The 20,532-nt window shown below is 38.5% G+C and overlaps 1 protein-coding gene and 1 long non-coding RNA gene across 7 annotated transcripts in view; one reads left to right on the top strand and one right to left on the bottom strand.

Annotated features, from left to right (window-relative positions):
• The window catches only part of LOC144381347 (uncharacterized), a 785,460-nt gene that overhangs the window by 573,154 nt on the left and 191,774 nt on the right, over positions 1 to 20,532 (top strand). For both annotated transcript variants that reach the window (XM_078068692.1, XM_078068696.1), the window contains 2 exons: positions 5,015 to 5,149; positions 5,272 to 5,340. The gene's annotated coding sequence lies outside the window, so the exon portion shown is untranslated. The remainder of the gene's footprint in view (positions 1 to 5,014; positions 5,150 to 5,271; positions 5,341 to 20,532) is intronic.
• The window catches only part of LOC118537669 (uncharacterized), a 185,873-nt gene that overhangs the window by 101,924 nt on the left and 63,417 nt on the right, over positions 1 to 20,532 (bottom strand). For 4 of the 5 annotated variants that reach the window (XR_004918233.2, XR_013446361.1, XR_013446360.1 and 1 more), the window contains exon 3: positions 12,469 to 12,541. This is a non-coding gene — a long non-coding RNA (uncharacterized LOC118537669). Of the gene's footprint in view, positions 1 to 1,150; positions 1,260 to 12,468; positions 12,542 to 20,532 lie in introns of those variants that run through there. The other variant, XR_004918235.2, reaches the window with a different exon arrangement.

The raw sequence follows: 20,532 nt of genomic DNA, 5'->3' as shown, positions 1-20,532 counted from the left end.
AAATCTCTCTGTTTATACATTGAGGTTTCCATGGAAAGTGTCTGCTTCACTTTTGTAGCTTCAAGGCCTGAAATAGTAATCCTTACCTATTCACTTAGGTTAATGAGCAATTTTTTCAAAGTGCTTATATGAAAGAAGAATCTTAACATCTATCCATTATTCACATCTTAACAAGAATCGCTTCAACTAGGTTGATTTTATACTCCCACATGTCCTAAAGTAATAGCTATTTTGAATAGGCTGGGAGAGGAGTATAAAGAACTTTGAATGTCTAAGTAAAGGGTCTACAGAGAAATTTTTAAAAATTAGGACATAGCGGGGTGGGGGCACCTGGGTGGCTCAGTCGTTTGGGTGTTTGACTCTTGATTTCGGCTGGGGTCATGATCTCCAAGTCAGGGGATTGAGCCCCTCCTCGGGCTCTGCACTCAGTAAGATTCTTGAGATTCTCTCTCTCTCTCCCTCGGCCCCTGCCCTCCTCACGCGCATAGGCGCTTTCTCTCTCTCTGTTTAAAAAAAAAAAAAAAAAAAAAAAGGGCACTGAGAACCTGAAAAGATTGAGGAAGGCATCTGGGTCAGTAGAGGGTGTATGAAGAAAGAGAAGTCAGAATACACAAAGAATAATTTTTAACAATGATATTCCAGACTGGTTGTGTGATAAAGAAATAGATAGAAAACTCTCTTCCTTTTTTCTTTTCTTTCCCCATATTTATCATATAGACTCCGCAGGGTGATTAGCTGAGGAAAAATACCATTTGCACCATCAGTTAGTTCTGAACAACGTAAACTATAGAGCCAGGCAGGGCTGGGTTTCAGTCGCAGCTCTGCCGTTCCTGACCAGGCAGCCTCGGGAGATTCAGGCAACCTCTCCAAACCCAAGTTTTTTATCTGTAAAATGGCAGAAGTACTTACTTCATAAGGTAATCTTGAGAACTAAATTTACGTAAAGTACTTATTATATTGCTTCAACCAGCAAATGTTCAATAAATGGCTGTGTTACAACTTGGCCAGCTTATGGAACAAATAGGAACAATTAGTGGATTGGTCTAAACAAGCACCTATGTTTCTTGAGAAGTTTTCACGTTCCAAACAAGTGGCTTTGATATGGTCTTTATTATACCAACATTTAAATACTCACTTTAGGGGCGCCTGGGTGGCTGAGTTGGCTCAGGTCATGATCTCAGGGTCCTGGGACGGAGCCCGTGTCAGGCTCCCTGCTCAGTGGGGAGTCTGCTTCTTCCTCTCCCTCGTGCTGTCTCTCTCTCAAATAAATAAATAAAATCTTTAATAAGAAATCAATAAATAGGGCGCCTGGGTGGCTCAGATGGTTAAGCGTCTGCCTTCGGCTCAGGTCATGATCCCAGGGTCCTGGGATCGGGTCCCGCATCGGGCTCCCTGCTCCTTGGGAGCCTGTTTCTCCCTCTGCTTCTCTCTCTCTCTCTCTCTCTGTGTCTCTCATGAATAAATAAATAAAATCTTTAAAAAAAAAAAAAGAAATCAATAAATACTTACTTTACAAATTCAATTTACTTTTTAAAGGAACTGCTGATCTTTTCAACTGCCATTCTTATTTACTTAGCTATTCAGCTACCATCTTATTCTCACAACTAATATAAACTTCACCCTGAACTGAGAGCTCCTTAGGAGCAAGGACTGTGTCTTTATTGGTAATCATTTATTGAACATTTATATGCCAAGTGCTAGACATAAAAATATACATACAATACGGTTCCTTTCCTCATGGGTCTTAAGTTCTACCTGGGGAAAATGATATGCAAATACAATCTAAGATAATGCATATTATAATAAAGATGTGTGCCAAGAATTGTGGAGTATAGTGGGAGAAGAAATTCATTTTATCTAAATTGATAAGAAAATCTTAGTAAAGGGGGTGACATTCAAACTGAGCCAAATGTGCGTCAAAGACAATAATAAATGAAAAAGACATGAGGGAATAGGGAAATAGATATGAGCTACTACTGCAGGGAAAGATTCCTACATGGCCTAGGTTTTATTTGGACCTTGAATACAGAAGATGAGGATAAAATATGGAACAGCTTGGTATGTATCTAGGCGTGTATGTAATAATAAGATATACTATTAATAAAAGGTAAGTTAGCTGATGAGAAATAAGGGAAATAAGTTTGGAGAGGTGCTGCCTTGGAACTAGATTTTGCAAAGGTGTGGGAACTAAGCAAGGACATTCCCTAGACTTGGAAGTTCCAAGGACTTCATGCAATAAAGGCATATAGGTTCCAAAACCAGGTACTACGTGGAACATGGTAAAAGGGAAGTTGGAGAAAGGTTATTCCAGCAGTGATGCTGTGGGTAAAGATAGCAGATTAGATCATCTTCAAAGCAATTTCATTAATTCAGGTGTCTAGGCATTAATGCCATAGGTCTAGGCTGGAACATCTTTGGAGAAGAACTGTAAAGATATAAAAATGACATTTTATAAATATCATCGGGGATATTTGAATAATAATATTATTGACAAATATAGCAAAGGTAACATGGAAGATGATGAATTGTTTTTTAAGTGAACAAAGTTTATTTAGTGCCATATATGCCAAATATGATGTGATAATAATATAATGCTATAATAGACACATATATAATATGTATGTTATATTCCATTTGGAAGCTCTTTCCCACTGTATATATTATTTTACCAAATAAATTATCCATTTCTGCTGGACAGAATCTCATCTCATATTTCTCATACATTATAGAGCCTACCACTGTGAAGGACATAAAGGCAGCATTTCATAAAAATCTTACTGTCTGGTGAAATAACTGAGGCCAGAATTATCAGAAAACCAGCCCAAGTCCTAAATGGAGTCAGCAGTGAATAAGAATGGAATCCGCTTTCCTTTATTGCAATGTAACTTCCTAATATTGATAGAGTGGGAAAAGTTCCAAACAGTGCCACGTCATTCTAGATAATAAAACTATGGATCAGTTTATCTTGTGATATTCAGTAACACATTTTATGGACCTAAAACATCAAGGGAAATAGTCCAAAATCATGTTTCTTGTCCATTTGTGTGTGTTTTTCACTTTAAAAAGGTGACCTTAAGGTGGGGGGGTGGGGAGGGCAAGAGAGTAAATCAGTTGAATCTTTCATAGCAGCATATTTACTTCACCAAAAAATAAAAAATAAAAAGACTTTAATTGAACAGAGAAAGAAAAAAATGTTTGAATTCCCCTTCCTTGACAAGATTCAGGGCTTTCCTGTGAAAATAAAATATACATTTGCAGTAAGTTTAGGTTTGAGGGTAGAATTTAAAGCTCTTGTCCATCAACATATCATAATGGATGGAGGTGACATGTGCATAATGGCACTTGTTTGAGCACTTTTGGAAAGAGCAGGGGAGTCTTTGCAGTGCAGTAAGGGAGTTTAAAAATTTAAGGATGTTTTCTTTCCAACGAGAAACAACACCTACTCAAAATAAGTTGGCAAATCCGTGTTCAGGATCTATGTCGTTGCCCTAATGTTCAGGAATGGTTAAGGAAGGAAATAGACTCTCAAGGTCACTGGGAATAGTCTTTAGAGTATTCTTATAGGGCTTATCTGTGCTCACATGCCTAATTTTTTTCCAAGTGCAAAGAATGGCCACTTGCTTGAGACAGGCCCAGTGCCATCCTTTATTCAAGTTCCTTTATACTCCTCTTTTTAAAGAAGCTGTCAAGTTCTTTTTCTGCAGCTGACAGAAAAGGCCAAATCTGTGGTACAGGAAAGGAGGCGCAAAAAGAAACTTTTTTGTGTTGATGTTTTACTAAGTGAGCTAAGGAGAATTTTAGAATCATGTAATTTACTCTGGAGGCATTTACTGTACATAGCTATAGTGATGGTAATTTCTTTCATTGTTGAAGTGAAAAGATAACCATCAATCAGTTGTCAATTGGTCAATTGCAGAAGTGATGAAAAGAAACTGGTAGGAACAATCACTTCTGTGGCTACCTAGACCATTTGTAGGCTTAAGAAAACTATGGGAACTGGATTGCGTTATAAAAGGGATTGGACCAGATTTTCAAAAAGGTTAATAGGCATAACTTCCTTGTAAAGAATGGCTTTGCGGTTATACATAATCAGGAAATGCATTTTTTAAAAAATGAAAAATGAAAAAAGGCATGGGGTTTAAAAAAATGAAAAATTTGTTTTATTAAGCTGGGTATCAGGTAAGTAAGCTCAGAAAATCTTGAATTTCAGTGTGTTCTTAATGGAGGAAATAAATATAACTTACAGTAACCCAAGACATGTATTTTAGAGCAAATTAATGAAAATTACTTAGTATTCATGCCTTAGTCTCAATATTGGGCACTTTAAAATAAATAACTTTCCAAGTATTTCTCATAAGAAATTGAAAGTCCAGATTAATTTTGGATACGATTAAGCAAACATCTACACATAATTTAATTTTTAAAACGTCTGGCAGCTCACATAAACGTTAGCATAAGTTTTAAAATCATTAACTTGCATAAAAGGCAAATGCGCAAATGGCACTTTGAGATTTAGTGTTATAAGCAAGATTTCATTTTAATTTATCCTATTTTCCTAAGAGTAGCAATGTTATTGATTTATTCTGAGAGAGTTCCCCCCACACACAGTGATGATTTTTTTTTTTTTTTTTTTTTTTTTTTTTTTACTGTGGTAGGTAATAAAAAGGATTACAGGCCCCCAGAAGGATGAGATATCATCAGTTTGTAATCCAGCCCATGGTTTCCTAGATACCGTATTGTCTATTCTGTTCCGCTATGTGAAAAATGTTGAATATCAACAATGGGTTTCAGTGCTGTATTGTTGAGTTTTGTATGAACTAATCTAGCTTCACTAAGAAAAAAAAAAGAAAAGAAAAGAAAAGAAAAGAAAGAAAGAAGAAAAAAAAAAGAAAAAAAAAAGAACCACAGCTTTGGACAAAAGTCTATAGCCAGTGCGTTTGAAACTCCCCTTGCACAAGGGCTGACTGTAGCTGGGGGAAGACAGTTTACTCATTTGCGCTCTCCTTTCATGCAGTCAGCTGGTCCTCTCCTCAGGTGTAGAGCACCTATTATCATTTCACCTGTTTTGATTCTCTGATGAGGAAAATCCCAGGACTTATCAGCCGGGATAGGCCTCATTTCCAAGACAGCTCTGTTCAGTGTTTGGAAGGTAAGCTCTTTGCACCACTTCTCTGCTGTAGTGTGCTGGCCTAGCCCTAGAACTTTGCATCATATCACTTATTTTTAACTTTTACTTTTTCTTCTCTTTTCTTCTTTTTTTTTTGGAGAAAGAAAGCCTGACAGGTTTCTCCGGAAAAGTGGCCATCCATGGAATGAATGAAATGTTCCCTTTCTGTTCCAGTAAGTAATTGACTTGTAACTAAAAATTGAACTGGCTGCTATGTCAAGTGCAGTGTGAGCTGCTGCCGGCACAGGTGTTGCTTACTCTTTAGCCTGGAAAGAAAAGGGGCTTAACCTGTGATTACATTTCAAGTCAATTGACCTCAACATGATAGTACATAATGCTCACTTGCCTCCCGAATGGCCTGAGTTCCCATTTGACCCTGTTTCTGGCACCTGTGTTTTTAATGTTTGGTGTAGCTGAAGCTAGAGTTGCTCTTTTGGTTAGAAATAAAGTGGGTGGAGAACAGTTCTAAGTAAATAACAAAGGATGGGCAGCCGACTAAGTCTTTAATCCGGTGCTCAATGTGTTCTGTTTTTTTTAATGCAGTAACTCTAAGTTCAAGTAAATTATTATTCAGACTTTCACTTTAAGAAGTATGGATTCATGGACGACCATTTTAGTACTAGGGACACACAGTAAATCCAAATCAGTGAGTTAAAACAAGCAAAGGATGTGAGGATTATGATGCTAAGGGCTTCAAATGCTTCATTTTGATTATGCAACTGGCCATAAGCTTTCTAAATTTGCCTTGCACTTTAATGATTTTTCAGCCCTAGGAATGAAATAGCAGCATTGTTTTTCCCAGTTTCTGTTAAAAAAAAAAAAAAAAAAAGACTGTTGAACTTGAGCAAGATAACCCTATTTGAGTTCTGGAGACAAACCTATATATACCTACTTCCCCAAAGCAAAATAAAAATCAGTGACATCTAACATTGCCATTTATACTTGAAGCTATTCTCCATTCATTTTATGTAAAATGGTCGCACGCTAAGAATTGGTCCGTGAGATGAGAGCAGTCATGGACTGCTGTTTTTTCTTCCTCACTTCCTTTTTAACCTGAGAATTAGAAGAAAATGCTGATGATGCTTGCTTAACCCTGCTTTTAGTGCCAGGCTGTGACCAGCTCTCTGTGAAACCATTTCTGACCCTCTGCTTGCAGTGGTGAGCTTGAATTTTTCCCCTTCCTTGCCCATCACTGTCAGTCAATTATAGGATTGAACTGAACCAGAAAATCTGGTACAGTCTGGTAATTAGTACAAAGGGTTTCCAGTCTAGTGTAAAGACGGAGATGCAAGAGCCCCAGCAGTCACAGAAATCGTTTTGATTGGCCATGGACACTGCCTTTTAGTGCTGCTCGGTGACTTCCTAAAGATATTGCCTCCTACCCTACAGGTCTTCTCCTTCAAGTACATTATGGACCTTTTTTAAAGTCCTGTGTGTGTATGTGTGTGTGTGTGTGTGCGTGCGTGCATGCATGTGTGCATGTGTGTGCTTCTTTTTTTAGATCCAACTTCTCCCATTTTTAGTCTGTCATTTTTGCCTATCAAACAGACACATTTTGACTTGCCCAACAAAGAACCAAGTTATCAACATTCACAGAAACTGACATTTTTAATTCAGGCTTCATTATGTCTTTGAATTATGACAGTGAAGTACAAAGACATTTTAAGAGTTTTTTTCATTGTTTTTTTTTTTTTTAAATCCAGCATTGGGATGTTTATCTTTCTTTAGTATTCATATTTCCTTCTCTACCATTCTTCTCAGTAATATATAATTAGCATTATCAAAACCATCAGCTATTATCCTTTATGACTTTTGACCTTTGTTTTTTTAATATGTCTCAAGCTTGCATTCTCTAAAATAAGTAAAACCTCCTTGAGAGATTTTAATGAAATATCTTAGGGTTACAAAAACAATAATTTAAAGTGCAAACCCCTTTTAAACAAAAACAATAAAATAATTTAAAACGTGAGTCTCTTTTAAACATGACTAGGCAAGTAATGGATTATGTGATAAAACTATAGCAACAAGATAAATTTTGGAAAAAATTATTTTGTAAATCAAACTTGCATTTGATGATAAGTGCAATTTTATAGTCTATATTTTATCACACATTTTTAACCACTACTTTTCAGTTCTTGGCTTATTATCAATGCTATTTTGGGGTAAATTATATTTTTTTGCAGAAGCAAACATCCTCTTTGATTACAGATTACAATCACTCATTAGTCACACATTAGATACAATGAATGCGTTTGGTAGCTTGTCAATGTAGCAAATGCCTGCCCCAAAAGATAGACATATGTATCTTTAAGGGCAAATTTAATTTCTGACACCCTGTACAAAATTGCAAAAGCAATAGTGCCCAAAATAACAGGAGCAAAAGAAAGCATGCAGTTTTTTATTTCCATGGATGCTATCTTTAGAACAATCTGCATGATGATTTTAGTTGTGATGCTTGTGTGTTGGGAATCTTCTAACGGACTCTTTATTTACCCACATCTTAATATAGCTTTAAATATCTGTTTTATCCAATGTACAATCTTAACAAAAGTAGTTATATTACCACGTCTGGTACTGATTTTTACATGTCTGACTTTGCTATTAAATTTCAAGAAGGTTAATATTGCTTTTGTAACCCTGTCATGAGTAATGCATTTTCCCAGTAAACATGTCATAATTTTAAAGGCTGCTCAAGAAGCAGTGTTTTTGTTGAAATAGTTTTGCATTCATTTCTCTATTGTTTTTTAACCATAATATAGTGTAATGCTTTGAAAAGAATACGCATATTTATGTAATTAACACTTTTTGTTTTTAGCAAAACCTTGCCCATTAAAAACTAAGAGGGGCTGAGAAAACCATATAAATGGGCAACTTTTCAGCGACAATATTTGCATTCAATTTTAATTTACCATCAAGTCTATATCTTGAAATGTATCCATAAAGGGAATAAGGGAGGAGTATATTCTGATAATATTTTTTCTATTTTATTTTTTAATATAAAATAAATGTTGACATTCAAAAGGTGCTTGCCACATTATGGTATGGCAGGGTTCTATATTCTAGAAGAGCTGAATTCTCTGTGGGTCGGTATAAAATTAGAGGCTTTAATATGGACACACAAACATTCTTTTCTACTGCAGTTTAACTCCTGGTGGCAGAAGTAAGACTTTGAAAGAATCCTAAAGATTAGCTAGCTTTGTGGTTTTCAAACTGTGTTACCTTGAGCTCTTAGCCTCTTTGGGGATACTCAGGGCCATGGGGGAAGGGAGGCTCAGTGGCCTCCACCTCCTCGAGACCAGAGCATCTCTGCTTTTACCCGCTGTGACTATTAAAGTTCCACGGAAGAAGGGAATCTCATGTTGGAGGCAAAAAAGTAAAAAATTGCTGACTGAGGCCATCTTATAGATAAGGAAAGCAGCGTTCACTGGCCTACTAAGTCAGTGACAATGTCAGTTTTGTAACCTAGTCTCTTGTCTCATAGTCCCAAGTTCACTCTACTAAACTATAATAAACTTTCCCTATACATACAGTCACAGGTCTTTTTAGGTAGTCATCCTGGGCTGGATTACTAAAAACACACACTAAGAAATCCATAGCTCCATGTTCAAAATCAAGATGCTGTGGAAGATACAGTATCTAGGTGGTAAATGCATTTGAGCAGCATGTTGTAGACCAAAACCAAGCCATTTAATACTGTTAAATTTGGGTGCATCATTACAGCCCTTAGGTAAAATATTGACTTACTTATTACTTAGTAAAATAATATTTAGGGAGTATTTTTTCTTAATTTTTAGTTGTGGTTAAAAAATTACATGACATACAACTTAACCTTTGTAACTATTTTTTATGTCAAGTTCAGTAGTGATAACTACCCGCACATTACATTGTTATACCTGGTGGTATCTTTCTCAGTGGAAAAAATTACTTAGGACTTAAATCCGAGAGAAATAATTTAAAGAATGTAAAGCTGAATTAAGATGCTACTTTCCTCAAGACATGTTTTATGGAATACTGTTACTGTAACCTGTGCCAGGTAAAAGAGGAACATCGTCAAATAATTTTTGGAAATGTAGCAAGCTATGTCCCTCCCTGGGAAATTCACAGGGAAAATTTGTATTTGAAAAACTCTGAGAGATCATACTGTAAAGATCTCTTTGAACTTTGTATAATACAGAGTATCCCAAACTAATTTTCCATAGACTCTCCCCACCTTTTTTTGAAAAAAAAAAATTGATTTTTATTCTTCAGAGCTAATGTTCTGTAGAACACATTTTAGAATATTCTCCTCTAATAGAACTTTGGCAGGTTAAATCAAGAGAGAGAGAGAGCTGTAAGGCAATCTTTATGTTATTTATGGCTCTGATTTACCAATTCTTTATCCACATCTTGTGGATAGGATATTAATGGATATCCCATTAGTTGGATCATTCAACAAATATTTAGGCACAGTGTTAAATGCTGGGAATACAGTACTGGGTAAATCTATCAGGGCCCCTGACCTTACAGAGCTTACAATTCCATTGCCTAAAAAAGAAAAAGGAAATACAGGGAGCAAAAGCAGTATTTGCTGTTTCTGGCACTCAGCTTATCTGGCTGTTTGTTTTGTTTTCCCTAATTCTAAAATGGGGGTGGGGGGTGGGCGGCGGGCAGGGAGAGCGGAACACCAGTCTAGAAGTTTACAGTTGGCTCTTTGAATAGAGATATCCCATATTTGCCTGAGATCTACTTATGCATCAGCAATATTCAATGATAATTCACTAGTAATCCAAAGATGGCCTTCTCTTGTTTAGAAAGAGAGAAATGGGAAAGAAAAGAAAGCAAGGGAAGAAGGAGGAAAAGAAAACACAGTGTTTCCTGGTCTTTTCTCCTAGTGTAACTCCTTAGCTATTGATGTTACTTACCTTCCACACAAGATTTCTTTCCAGTGTCAACTGAAGACTGATCAGCGGTCTGCATGTCATCATTATTTTTCTAATAATTCAAAGAGTATCTCTCTATCAGCTTCAACCCGTGGTAGTAACCATGGGTCCTACCTCTGTCAGGAAATATTTTCTCTAATTAGCTATCCAACCTTCTCTCTCAGGCTCTGACCTTTATGTTGGGGAATCTGTGCCTTCATGTGAGCAGTACATGTCTCCTAAAGAAAAGAAAAGACCAGCCCACAGGCATGGACATTGCTTGGTTCTCCAGACCTGTCCCATCCCTAGAATACTTCTACAGACCAATTGGATACGGTCCAAAAGATACTCCTGAAAATTTCAGGAAAAGCCCCACCTTCTTGGTGGACAGTGCCTTCATGTCCCATTCTCTCGTATGGAAGTGAGTGACTTGCAGGCTAATTCCTGTATATACCACTTGAAAAGAAATGTGGTAAAGGTTACTGGCCTTTGGTCACAGAGATTTGAGAAGAGAAGGGTGCAAAATTGAAAAAAAAAAAAAAAAAGAGGCTTACAAGGAAGAGAGACAAGGAAGACCTTTTGGCAGCTATGGTTTCCTGGCTGTATGTGCTGACATCGATGTGTCCCAGGTGATTCTCTAAGTGGGTCCCGAGCTGAATCCTCTGGGACGTTGCAACTTCATTTTGCTCTTTCTCTCCCGCCCGTCCCAGCTTTCCTTCAATGGGAACAGTGTGAGATAAGATCATTATCAGAATATGATGAGGAAAGGATTTAGGAGAGAATTTGGGATTTTCAAATTAAAATTAAGAGCTATGTTAGTCTGTTTCCTTTTTCTAGTTAGCTGGGAATCCATTTTCCAATTCATTCTCCTCTCTGTCATTTGCCTATTGATAATATGGAAGGCCACGCAGTACTTGTCCTTTTTGTGCCTTTTAATTAACTTTTTAAAATCATGTATGTTTACTTGTATGGATTTCTATTCTCTCTTCTCTTCAAATTTGTTCAGGTTATTTTTTTATTTGCACACCACCACCCACTGCTGTGCATTAACAATAACAAAAAATCTGCACTCTTCCCTTCCACCTCTTGAACTGGAGAAACAGCTAATAAGAGGCTCAATGAGCCTTAGAGTATAGAGAAGCTGGAATCCTTAAATTATTTAAATTGAAAAATGGCTGGTTTTACAATCAGAAAAACTCAAGTGGACCATAAGCCCTACTTGATTGTCCCCTCCTTATCTAGATGATCTTGTAATGACAGCTGGAGTTATCTGCCACCAGCGTCACTGTCCACAAAAGCTTCTACTCTCTCTGCTCAACCCTTCAGCAGCCCTGGGGAGCTGGAGCTGTTTCAGGGGAGAGGGCCTTAGAGGATTGGAAACTTTATTAAAATGCAAAGCTGTCTCCAGTGACATAAAAGCTCACTAAAAAGTGATGGATCTAAGACCGCAGACCCAGAACTGATCTACAGAATGAAAAACTGAGATTTCATATACTGGCACCAAAAGGCTAGGGTCAGTGTGAAATAAAAAGCAATGTGAAATAAATGGCAGTGTAATATAAAGAGCGAGAGATGGAGGGAAAGGAAAGCACGGCGGTCAACGTGAGCAGTGCGACAAAGGCCACGTGTCAGATAGGCCCCTTGCAGAATTCAGCCTCAGGAAGCAGCCCTCTGGAATGGATTGTGGGAAGTCAGGGGAGTTGGCTGCTTTGAAAGGTTAAGGAAGCATCCCCCCCCCCAAATATTCCTGACTTTCTCTTGGTAAGCAGTTCATTCTTGAACTATCATCTATGAATTTTCTGAGACTCTTTGTTACTAATAGTATTATGACTACTAATAATAGATAGTAATAGGAGCCCATCACCCTTTGGCTTGAAGTCTGGAAGTGGCCCTCCACTTCATTTGCCAAATAACCATGAGGAATCTAATCTTCTAAATATATTTTAAGTGTATTTGCCCAATTTGATCCATCGTACTGTAAAATAACAAAATAAGATCTTAAATTTACTTGACACTTTGTCCGTTTAACTTCAAGGACTCCATGTTTATTACTCACTAATAAGTTGAAAGGTTGAAATGAAAATTGAGGCACTAAAATATATAACAAGTAATTTGTTATAAACAAGGAAAATTAAAAACAAGGTTCACTTTCAATTTGAGTATACTGAGTGCTTCATAAATCCCTCTTCCTTTCTTTTGCTTCAAAATTCCTTACTAGAAAAAAAAATCACTCTAAGCACAAAAAGTCATAATTAATATTCAAAATAGCTCAGAACTCATGAAAACCAAGGTAGGATGTTCCCTTCTGCACTTCACAGCTTTGAAAGCATTTCTTAGGAAAGATTTGTTAACCATCCCATCACCACCATAACAACTACCAACAACCATTTATTGAGTGCTTACCATATTTCTCCCCGGCCCTTCTCCCTTCTCCAAGCCTCATCATCAAACCTTGTTCTCACTTCTGCTCAGGAACCTTGAAAAGGAAAAAAAAAAAAAATCAAAGTGTTGGTCTAAATTACCCAACTGGTAATTTCTCTTTTTATGCAACTAGCAAGTTTGGTTAGCAAATGAAAAAAAAAAAACCTAAATGAAGTACTCCATTCCTTCAAACTCAGCAGAAGACATTAAGATTACTGGTTGGATCATAGTTACTCCAAGTATCAGTAGAATCTCCCCCCCCCCAAATATGTAATACTTTTGTCCTTATTTTTCCTAAAAATATTGTGTTTACACTTGACATGTTTATAAACTGATCTTTTGTGATAAGAAGAGATTGGCAGAATTACTTAAGATCTTTTTTCCATGTTCAGTTCGGAGATGGCTTAAGATGTGACCTTGTAAACAAGCTTCCCTCTCCGATGTAAAAAAACAAGGTCCTCTCTGTCCCCAAAAAAGAGACCGGGCACCAGAACACAGAGAGGCCCCTTTGTCCCGCTGTCCCCTCACCCCCATTAGTATGCACTGCTGCAATCTTGAGGCCCAGTGAGGAACTTCTTTGACTTGGGAGGTTGGTTTGTGCAAACCCCCAACCTTTGTTCCACGGGGACACTCATGTCAAATGATAGTCCCTCATAGGAATTGTAGCTCCTCCATGTTCCCTCGTTCAGGACAGTGTATTGGGTGCAAGCAAGTGAAAGCAGTGCTATTATAAGGATAACCCTGAGCTTGCTGGAATTCATTCTTAAATAGGTTGTGTGGAAACCCCAGAGCTTTATTCCTATTTCACATTTCTTGTAACATATCTCAATCACAGCTGACGATGACACACCAGAGTCTCATGACACTGGGGTTAAAAAACATCCACTTCATGACACTGGCAACCAAACTGGCAGAACTAATAGATAATAAGAGATGCTTAGATTCCTGAAGCTAACGCAAGGTCCGAGAGGGTACTCTGAATCAACTCTGGTTCTTAGGAATCTTTGTGCAAATGGTAGGACCGCATGGTACCGCTCTGCTCCTTTCAGCCTGGTGCCCCTCACACCTGATGGGCTCAACAGCCTCAGATTTATGGGGAAGGGCAAGACAGAGTGTGTTTACATTAAACTAGGATTTAAATAAGCTTAAGATACCAAATACTGTTAACAACATAAAATTCATTTTATGTGCCATGATGAAATGTTTGTCTTTTTATTGATGATGTTATTGGCATGTGTTAACTTGGACTTTACATTGAAAACAAAATTGGAGTGCCTGGGTGGCTTAGTCAGTTAAGCGTCCGACTCTTGATTTCAGCTCCGGTCATGCTCTCAGGGTCCTGGGATCCAGGCCCATGTCAGGCTCCACACTCAGCAGGGAGTCTGCTTGAGGATCCTCTCTCCGTCTCCCTCTGCCCCTTATCTCACTCGCTTGCTCTCTCTCTCTCTCAAATAAATAAATAAATCTTTTAAAAAAATTTTTTTTAAATAAATAAAGAAGTGGGCCAATACTGGGGGTGCCTGGCTGGCTCAGTCATTGGAGTGTGTGACTCTTGATCTCGGGGTTGTGGGGTTGAGCCCCATGTTGGGTGTAGAGATTGCTTAAAATAAAATCTTTAAAAAACGGCCAATAGTGATACTATATCCTGAACAAGTTAAATCAGAATCTCTAAGAATGGGACGTAGGCATCAATATTTTAAAGCTCCACAGATGATTCCAATGTGTAACCAAGGTTGAGAACCACTAGCCTAAGGAAGGGAAAAGGATGGGAGAGGGAGATGAGTCTAGGGAGAGATTCAGGAATTGTGATCATACAGTTATAACTGGTGTTATTTAGATTTGTCAGCCTGGTATTCTGAGAGCTGCCGGGGACACTGGCGATGGGCCTAACACATGCCCAGACAGTAGTCACTCCCTGCCGCTCTCTGTGCATCTGTCCTTGAAGCCTATACCCTTGGGAGTCAAGGGCAAGAGAAGTGGTGACTTGCCACAGCTATAGAATTCTCTCAGACCTGATTCAGTAAAACCTTTCTCTACTTCTCTCTCTTTAGAGGCAGGTCAAAGTAGAGAGTCCTGGACCTACTACAAACTTCCTCAGAATAGACAGATTCAGAGCAGAGTTTAAAAAAAATACTATGGACTGTCTATTGTGAGCAAAGTACTGACTTAATCCTAATTACAACCCCGTCAGGCAGGTTTTAGATGTGCCTCCATTTTACAGATGAAGATACTGATAAACAGCAGTGTAAGAGGGCTGCCTGAGGTCATACGGCTAATGTATGTCTAAGTCTGGACATTTACTCTAAGACAGATGGAAAACTGACCAAGGGTCACCCTCACTATTCATGGACAGCTGTCTGTGTCAAAAGAATCTTCCATTCTTTAGGTAGAGAATCAAATTAGTATGCTAATTGTGTTCTTTGCAAGTATGTGTAAGCAAGCATTATACTCACAGACATAGAAAAGAATCTTAGTATTCAGACACCGGTATGGTATGTGTCCTCTTTTGAAACATCATCACTAGTTCTCATGACCAATTTAAGAAGTCCATTGGAGTTTCTTTGATTTAAAAAAAAAAAAAAAAAGCGTTTGGAATAGCTAAGAGAACCCAGCATATACATCTAAGCTCAAGATCACATGAAACCTTTGGAAACTGGATATATGTCCTTGTTATAACATTTCTGAAAATGGAAATCCTCTTGAATTCGTAGTGGTAGGAAAGGAAAAGAAAAGTACGTTTTATATGTTCTCCCTCTGAAACCCTAGAGTGGGATAGTGTCATGGGATTGACATCAACTCTAAATAGCTGGAGCCATCTGTTTCCTATTTTGCAAACTTTTTTTCAACCAGAAATCGCTAGCTACCTAAAGACGCAGTCTAAGGTAGGACAAGCCCTCGACCAATTTGAAGAAAGCAGTTTATCTTCTATGGACTCATCAAGCACCGCCTTGCGTCTATTACGTGTTAGGTGCTGTGGCTGCTGCTTCTTTAACCCTTCCCAGCTTACTGGCATGTCTTGTCCCTCTCCCTTTCCCTCCCAGCAGCCTTATTCCCTGTCCCTCTACCCTCTGGGCCAAAACCTGCTCTCAGATCCTTCATTCATTTGAAGGTAAAAGTGGTTGGTAACAGCTAAAAATAGTTATGATTTCCGGGGTGATAGGCATTTTAACAGAGATCAAATCCTTTAAGCTAAAAGGGCAGTGTTCTTGTGACATAATTACAGGCAGTGGTTCTCTGGAGACTGAGGACGCCTGCTCCAGCCTTGCCCCTCCCATGGCTGCCTGCTGCTTTCCTGAAAAGGTCAATGCCTTTTCATGTTTTTATCCCAAGTGCTTGGCGTGGTGACCAGCATATTTGGCACTCAGTAATGAAGGAAGCTGTGGCCTGAGGAAAGTAAGTTGCAACAATAAAGATGCCCTGACACAGATGAATGGGAAGATGCTGGATTTGTTTTGAGCCAAAATGCCCATGGGGAGAGGCCAGGGAAAACAAGAAGAGGAGATAACCTAGTGCCATTGTTTGAACTCTCCGAGAAGCCCATGTCCATTCTGAGAGACTTTGAGAGTTCCGGTTATCTCTCAGATCTACAAACCTGGTTTTACGTAGCAGCTCTGCTGCATTGCAATTTGTTGTTTTTGAGTTGTATGCAAATTGGGATAACGAGTAAAATGAGTCATTTCCAAAAATATTTATTGAGCACCTATAATGAACCAGGAATGCTGCTAGGCACTGTAGAGTTGCTGTCCTCATGCAGCGAACATCCTACCTAAAGAGTCTGATGTGAAAGCATTAATTATGAAGTTCAGCATTTAATCAGAGTCATATTGAGTGCTGCAAAGGAAAATTGCAGGGTACTAGGAAAGCATGTATAGAGGGACACGACCTAACACAGAATATCAGACAAAACTTCTCAGGGGGAAAAAAAAGTCACTTGAGCTTATTCCTGAAGGATGAGTGGGAGTTAGCTAGGCAGAGAATTCATAAAAGGAGTGGACATTCCTAATAAACGTTTAATCCTGAGAATTGTCTTGGTGCCATTTCTTGATGTTGCCCGGCTAGAAAACATGTTGAGGTCTTTGCAACAAGCTGCCTATTCATTCAATCAAGACTCTAAATTCAGACAAAAGAAAATATTGGCATAAAGAAAAGAATCATTTCCATAGATGTCAACAACTTCACGAGACGCACACATGTGTACCATGTGTCTCATCCATTGCTATTTTTCTGTGCTCTCACCTGGGTTGTTAGCATGAATGCCCATTGGACATACCCCAACAGCATTCTCTAGGCCAGGAGCTTTCAAATTCTGAAATGTCCACAGACTAGACTGTCTATATGGCTCTATCCAAAAACTCTGGGTGGAAGAAAAAGGAGTTAGGAAAAAAAGAAATGAGTCAAGGAACAGAAAACCTCAGAGAGAGCCTGGTCTGTGTTAGCCTGGTCTGTCTGACCATCCCACCCTTCTTTTATTTAATATGGAGCCAATACTTTGTATGTCTGCAAAAAAGACATTCCCAAGCTCATTGTGCCATTTTATACATCATCTTCCTTTGGTCCTCTTCTTCAGCTAATGAAATTCTTGTTCCTAAAAACTCAGTTCTGGCATCTTATCCTCTTATCCCACTGTCCCAATCTAATTTAGATATCCCTCCTTTGTGCTCTCATAGCATGCTGCACTTTTATACCTTATCACAGCTATATTATAATAATTGATTTACTTATCTGACTTATCTACTTCTTGAGGGAGTAAGTTCCTTAAGGGCAAGACTCATGTTTTAATCATTTTCGTATCCCTAGTCCCTAGCAGAGTACTTAAAAATCCAGTGAATGAATTAATGTTCATATATGATAGTTACTTTTCCTTTCTTAGCCTCTGGAGAGATGTGGAGACCTAGATTTTGCATATCTGGTAAACAAGCCTGGATTTGTATGTAGGAAACTTTTGACCCATGCCAGTCTGAAATTCTTCTCCATTTGTAGATAAGCCTGTTGTAGTTACCTTAACTGGGCTGGTCTCTATAGCCTTTCTTTGAAAACATCTTAAGAACTGATAGACCAGTCCGGCTCACCAATTTCAGTTAAGAACAAGATTGGCTTTGATGTTCAGCACTGAGGAAATGGCATCATTTCGAAGCTAGAAGCAAGGAAAGAACAAACTGTGCCTAGCAGGATATTGCCAAATAGTAAGTACTTAAGTATTTATTTAATGAGAAAAGGAAAAGATACGTTAAAACAGGAATAATTGAATGCATTATGAATACAGTACAATCCACAGGAATCCTCAAGCCACGAGTTAGAATAAGGGACTTATCATTGGCAAAAATGACAAAGCCATCAAACATAAAATATAAAAGCTATTGGAGGGGTTCCTGGGTGGCTCAGTCAGTTAAGCATCCGACTCCTGATTTCGGCTCTGGTCATGATCTCAGGGTCATGAGATCGAGCCCATGATGGGCTTCATGCTCAGAGGGGAGTCTTTTTGAGATTCTCTCTTTCCCTCTCCCTCTGCCCTTTCTCGAACTTGTGCATGTGTGCTCGCTCGCTCTCTCTCAAATAAATAAATAAAATATTTTTAAAATTATAAAAAAAATAAAAGCTATTGGAAGATCACATTTTCCAACCAAACAAGATCCAAATATCATTCAAATAATGAAAAAGAAGAGTATGTAAAAAAAAAAAAAAAGGCTAACTTGGAGGAGGCAAATGTTTGATATATGAGGAGAATGTATTCTAAACTCTAGAGAAATCCCCATACAAGCCAATCTTTCTCCTCATCTCTCCCCACCACATACAACTACCACTCTCACATGCATATGTCATGGGTGTGTTGTCTTCCTGTTTTCCTGAAATAATTTGATTTGGAAAAGAAGATGTTTAGAGATGACAGTAGGGGAAGAGAAAGTTTCCTCCAACTGAAATTCTCCTTCCTTCTCTGCCTATGATTCTTCAAGTAGGCATAATTAATTGCCACCTCTTCTATGAAAGCCTTTTCTGATCTACGAGAGCCCCCAGCTAGTTGCCCCCTTGCTCTGCTCTCCCTCTACAGCTTACCTCTTCCCCTCCTTTGCAACTTATTTCACGATCTTTTATTATAGTTGCCCACATCTACCTATACCTGTCCTTCCTCGAGAATAGGAGCTTTGGGAGAGGGGTTGTTTCTCATTTATCTTCATACCCCTCTCTCCCTCTCGAGTTCTTGCTCCATTCCTAACCTCGAGCCTGGCAAAAAGTAGGAACGCAGAAAATGTTTGTGGGATGAAGGAAGGGAAGAAGGAAAGAAGAAAAAAAAAGGAAGGAAGTTTATTTCTGGAGAAAAGAGCCTTTGTCTTCTTTCCTCAAAATATTATCTCTTTCTAAAATCAGGGGCAGCCTGTTTTCTTTCCCTCGGCGTTAGGGTATGTGCCCTTGAACACCTTAGCTTGGCAAAGAGCCCAAATTCCATCTCCAACCAGCTGAGTCACTTTCAGTTTCTTTGTGGTTCATTCATGCTTTTCCCCTTCATTGACACATTAACATTTCATGGTGAGTGGGTCCTGTTCAGCTGGCAGCCCCTCTCAGCCCCCACACCTCTAAGCTGTCCTCACTTCACTAGTTCCCAATTGCCTGCCTCTCGGGGGGCTCTGTCATTGTCAGCATATAGCTAGAGGAGCTCTTGGTTTGCCATTGCCATACCTAAGTTTTCATAATTAACAACGCGAGGCAAATTCAGAATGAGAGCCCTCTGCTAGAGGTGATCTTCTCTTACGTGTTCTTCTCAAAAGCACCCAGGTCGTTTTAAGAAAATGAGAGAAAAACAGGTAGTGAAAGAACTGGACAGTCCTAATATCTGCTTCATTTGGAATCTTGTCAAAATCTCTCATTTTTTATTTTCCTCAAATACCTGTACAACTCTTATCTCCATGCCCTCTGCAACCGTGACTCCCAATGAGTTTCTACTTCGATCTTGTTTTGTACGTCAGCAATGTGTACCCTAACCTCAAAAATAGCAATAATCCGTGAGCAAATTAATAATTAAAAATCTAACATCTCTAAAGCATGGCATACAAGAGTTTCTGTTTACTGACTTTAAAAAGGAAATTGCACACGTGCGTGCATGCGCGCACACGCACACACACAAATATTTGTTACAAGCTTAGCATTTCAAGATTTACTTTTGCACCTTAGGCCCTTAGTAGGTGCTCAATAACTCCCTGCTGACACAGTGATTAGCTTTAGTAGCTCCCTGTTATTTCCAGAGACACAGCATTTTCCAGACTTTTCTGATCAACAAATGAAATGTAGCTTTTCTTAAAGCTGTGGAAATAGAATAATTCATATTGCGAGGTTATTTATTACCAGCCAGACCCTCATCTTGCTCTACGGGGCTCTGATAATCACCTATTTCAGAAGCCATTAGCCTTCTGTGTGTTGCAAAGCACTCTTCACCATAACGTGTCTATGCCTTTGTATTCTGGGGGAGGGAATGGTGTGCACTGAAGTAACAGACCTCTGCTGACCAAGTAGGAAAGTCTTTGATGCACAAATAGTACATTTAACTGCTTTTATTTGATAGTGTTGAAATTAAACAGTGTGTGGAATCCCTGCCCAGGTATGGAAACATATAAAACCTCTGAGGATATGTACATTAATTCAGATGCTTAAAATTATAGAAACACAGCCATATAAGAAAAACATGCATTGAAAGAATGTAACAATCAGGGTTTAGGCACTTACAGAGGACTGCAGGAGCTGGATTTAACTTATTGATTTTAGAACCACCATGAAAAAAAAAAGGCGAAATATTGCCTTTCCTGTTTTCAGATAATAATGACTGTTGTTGCAAATTATAAAATTTAATTAGCTATATAAATGCCAGAGGAACAAATAGTGTGCTATTGTCTTGATATCTTTCCAGAAATTAGTCTTTTAAAATAAATTTGCCATATTAATCATCTAAAAATATTTTTGATCACTGAATTAATAGTTTGCAGCCTGTTTTCAGGTACTCATTGCCATAGGTGATTGCTTCTTAATTACTACATGGGCTCTTTCTATTCACTCATATTA

The sequence above is a fragment of the Halichoerus grypus genome, chromosome 1 (genome assembly GCF_964656455.1).
Source record: "Halichoerus grypus chromosome 1, mHalGry1.hap1.1, whole genome shotgun sequence".
Lineage (NCBI taxonomy): Eukaryota > Metazoa > Chordata > Mammalia > Carnivora > Phocidae > Halichoerus > Halichoerus grypus.
The sequence above is the reverse complement of the archived record's forward strand: the minus strand, read 5'-3'. Positions and strand labels throughout refer to the sequence as shown.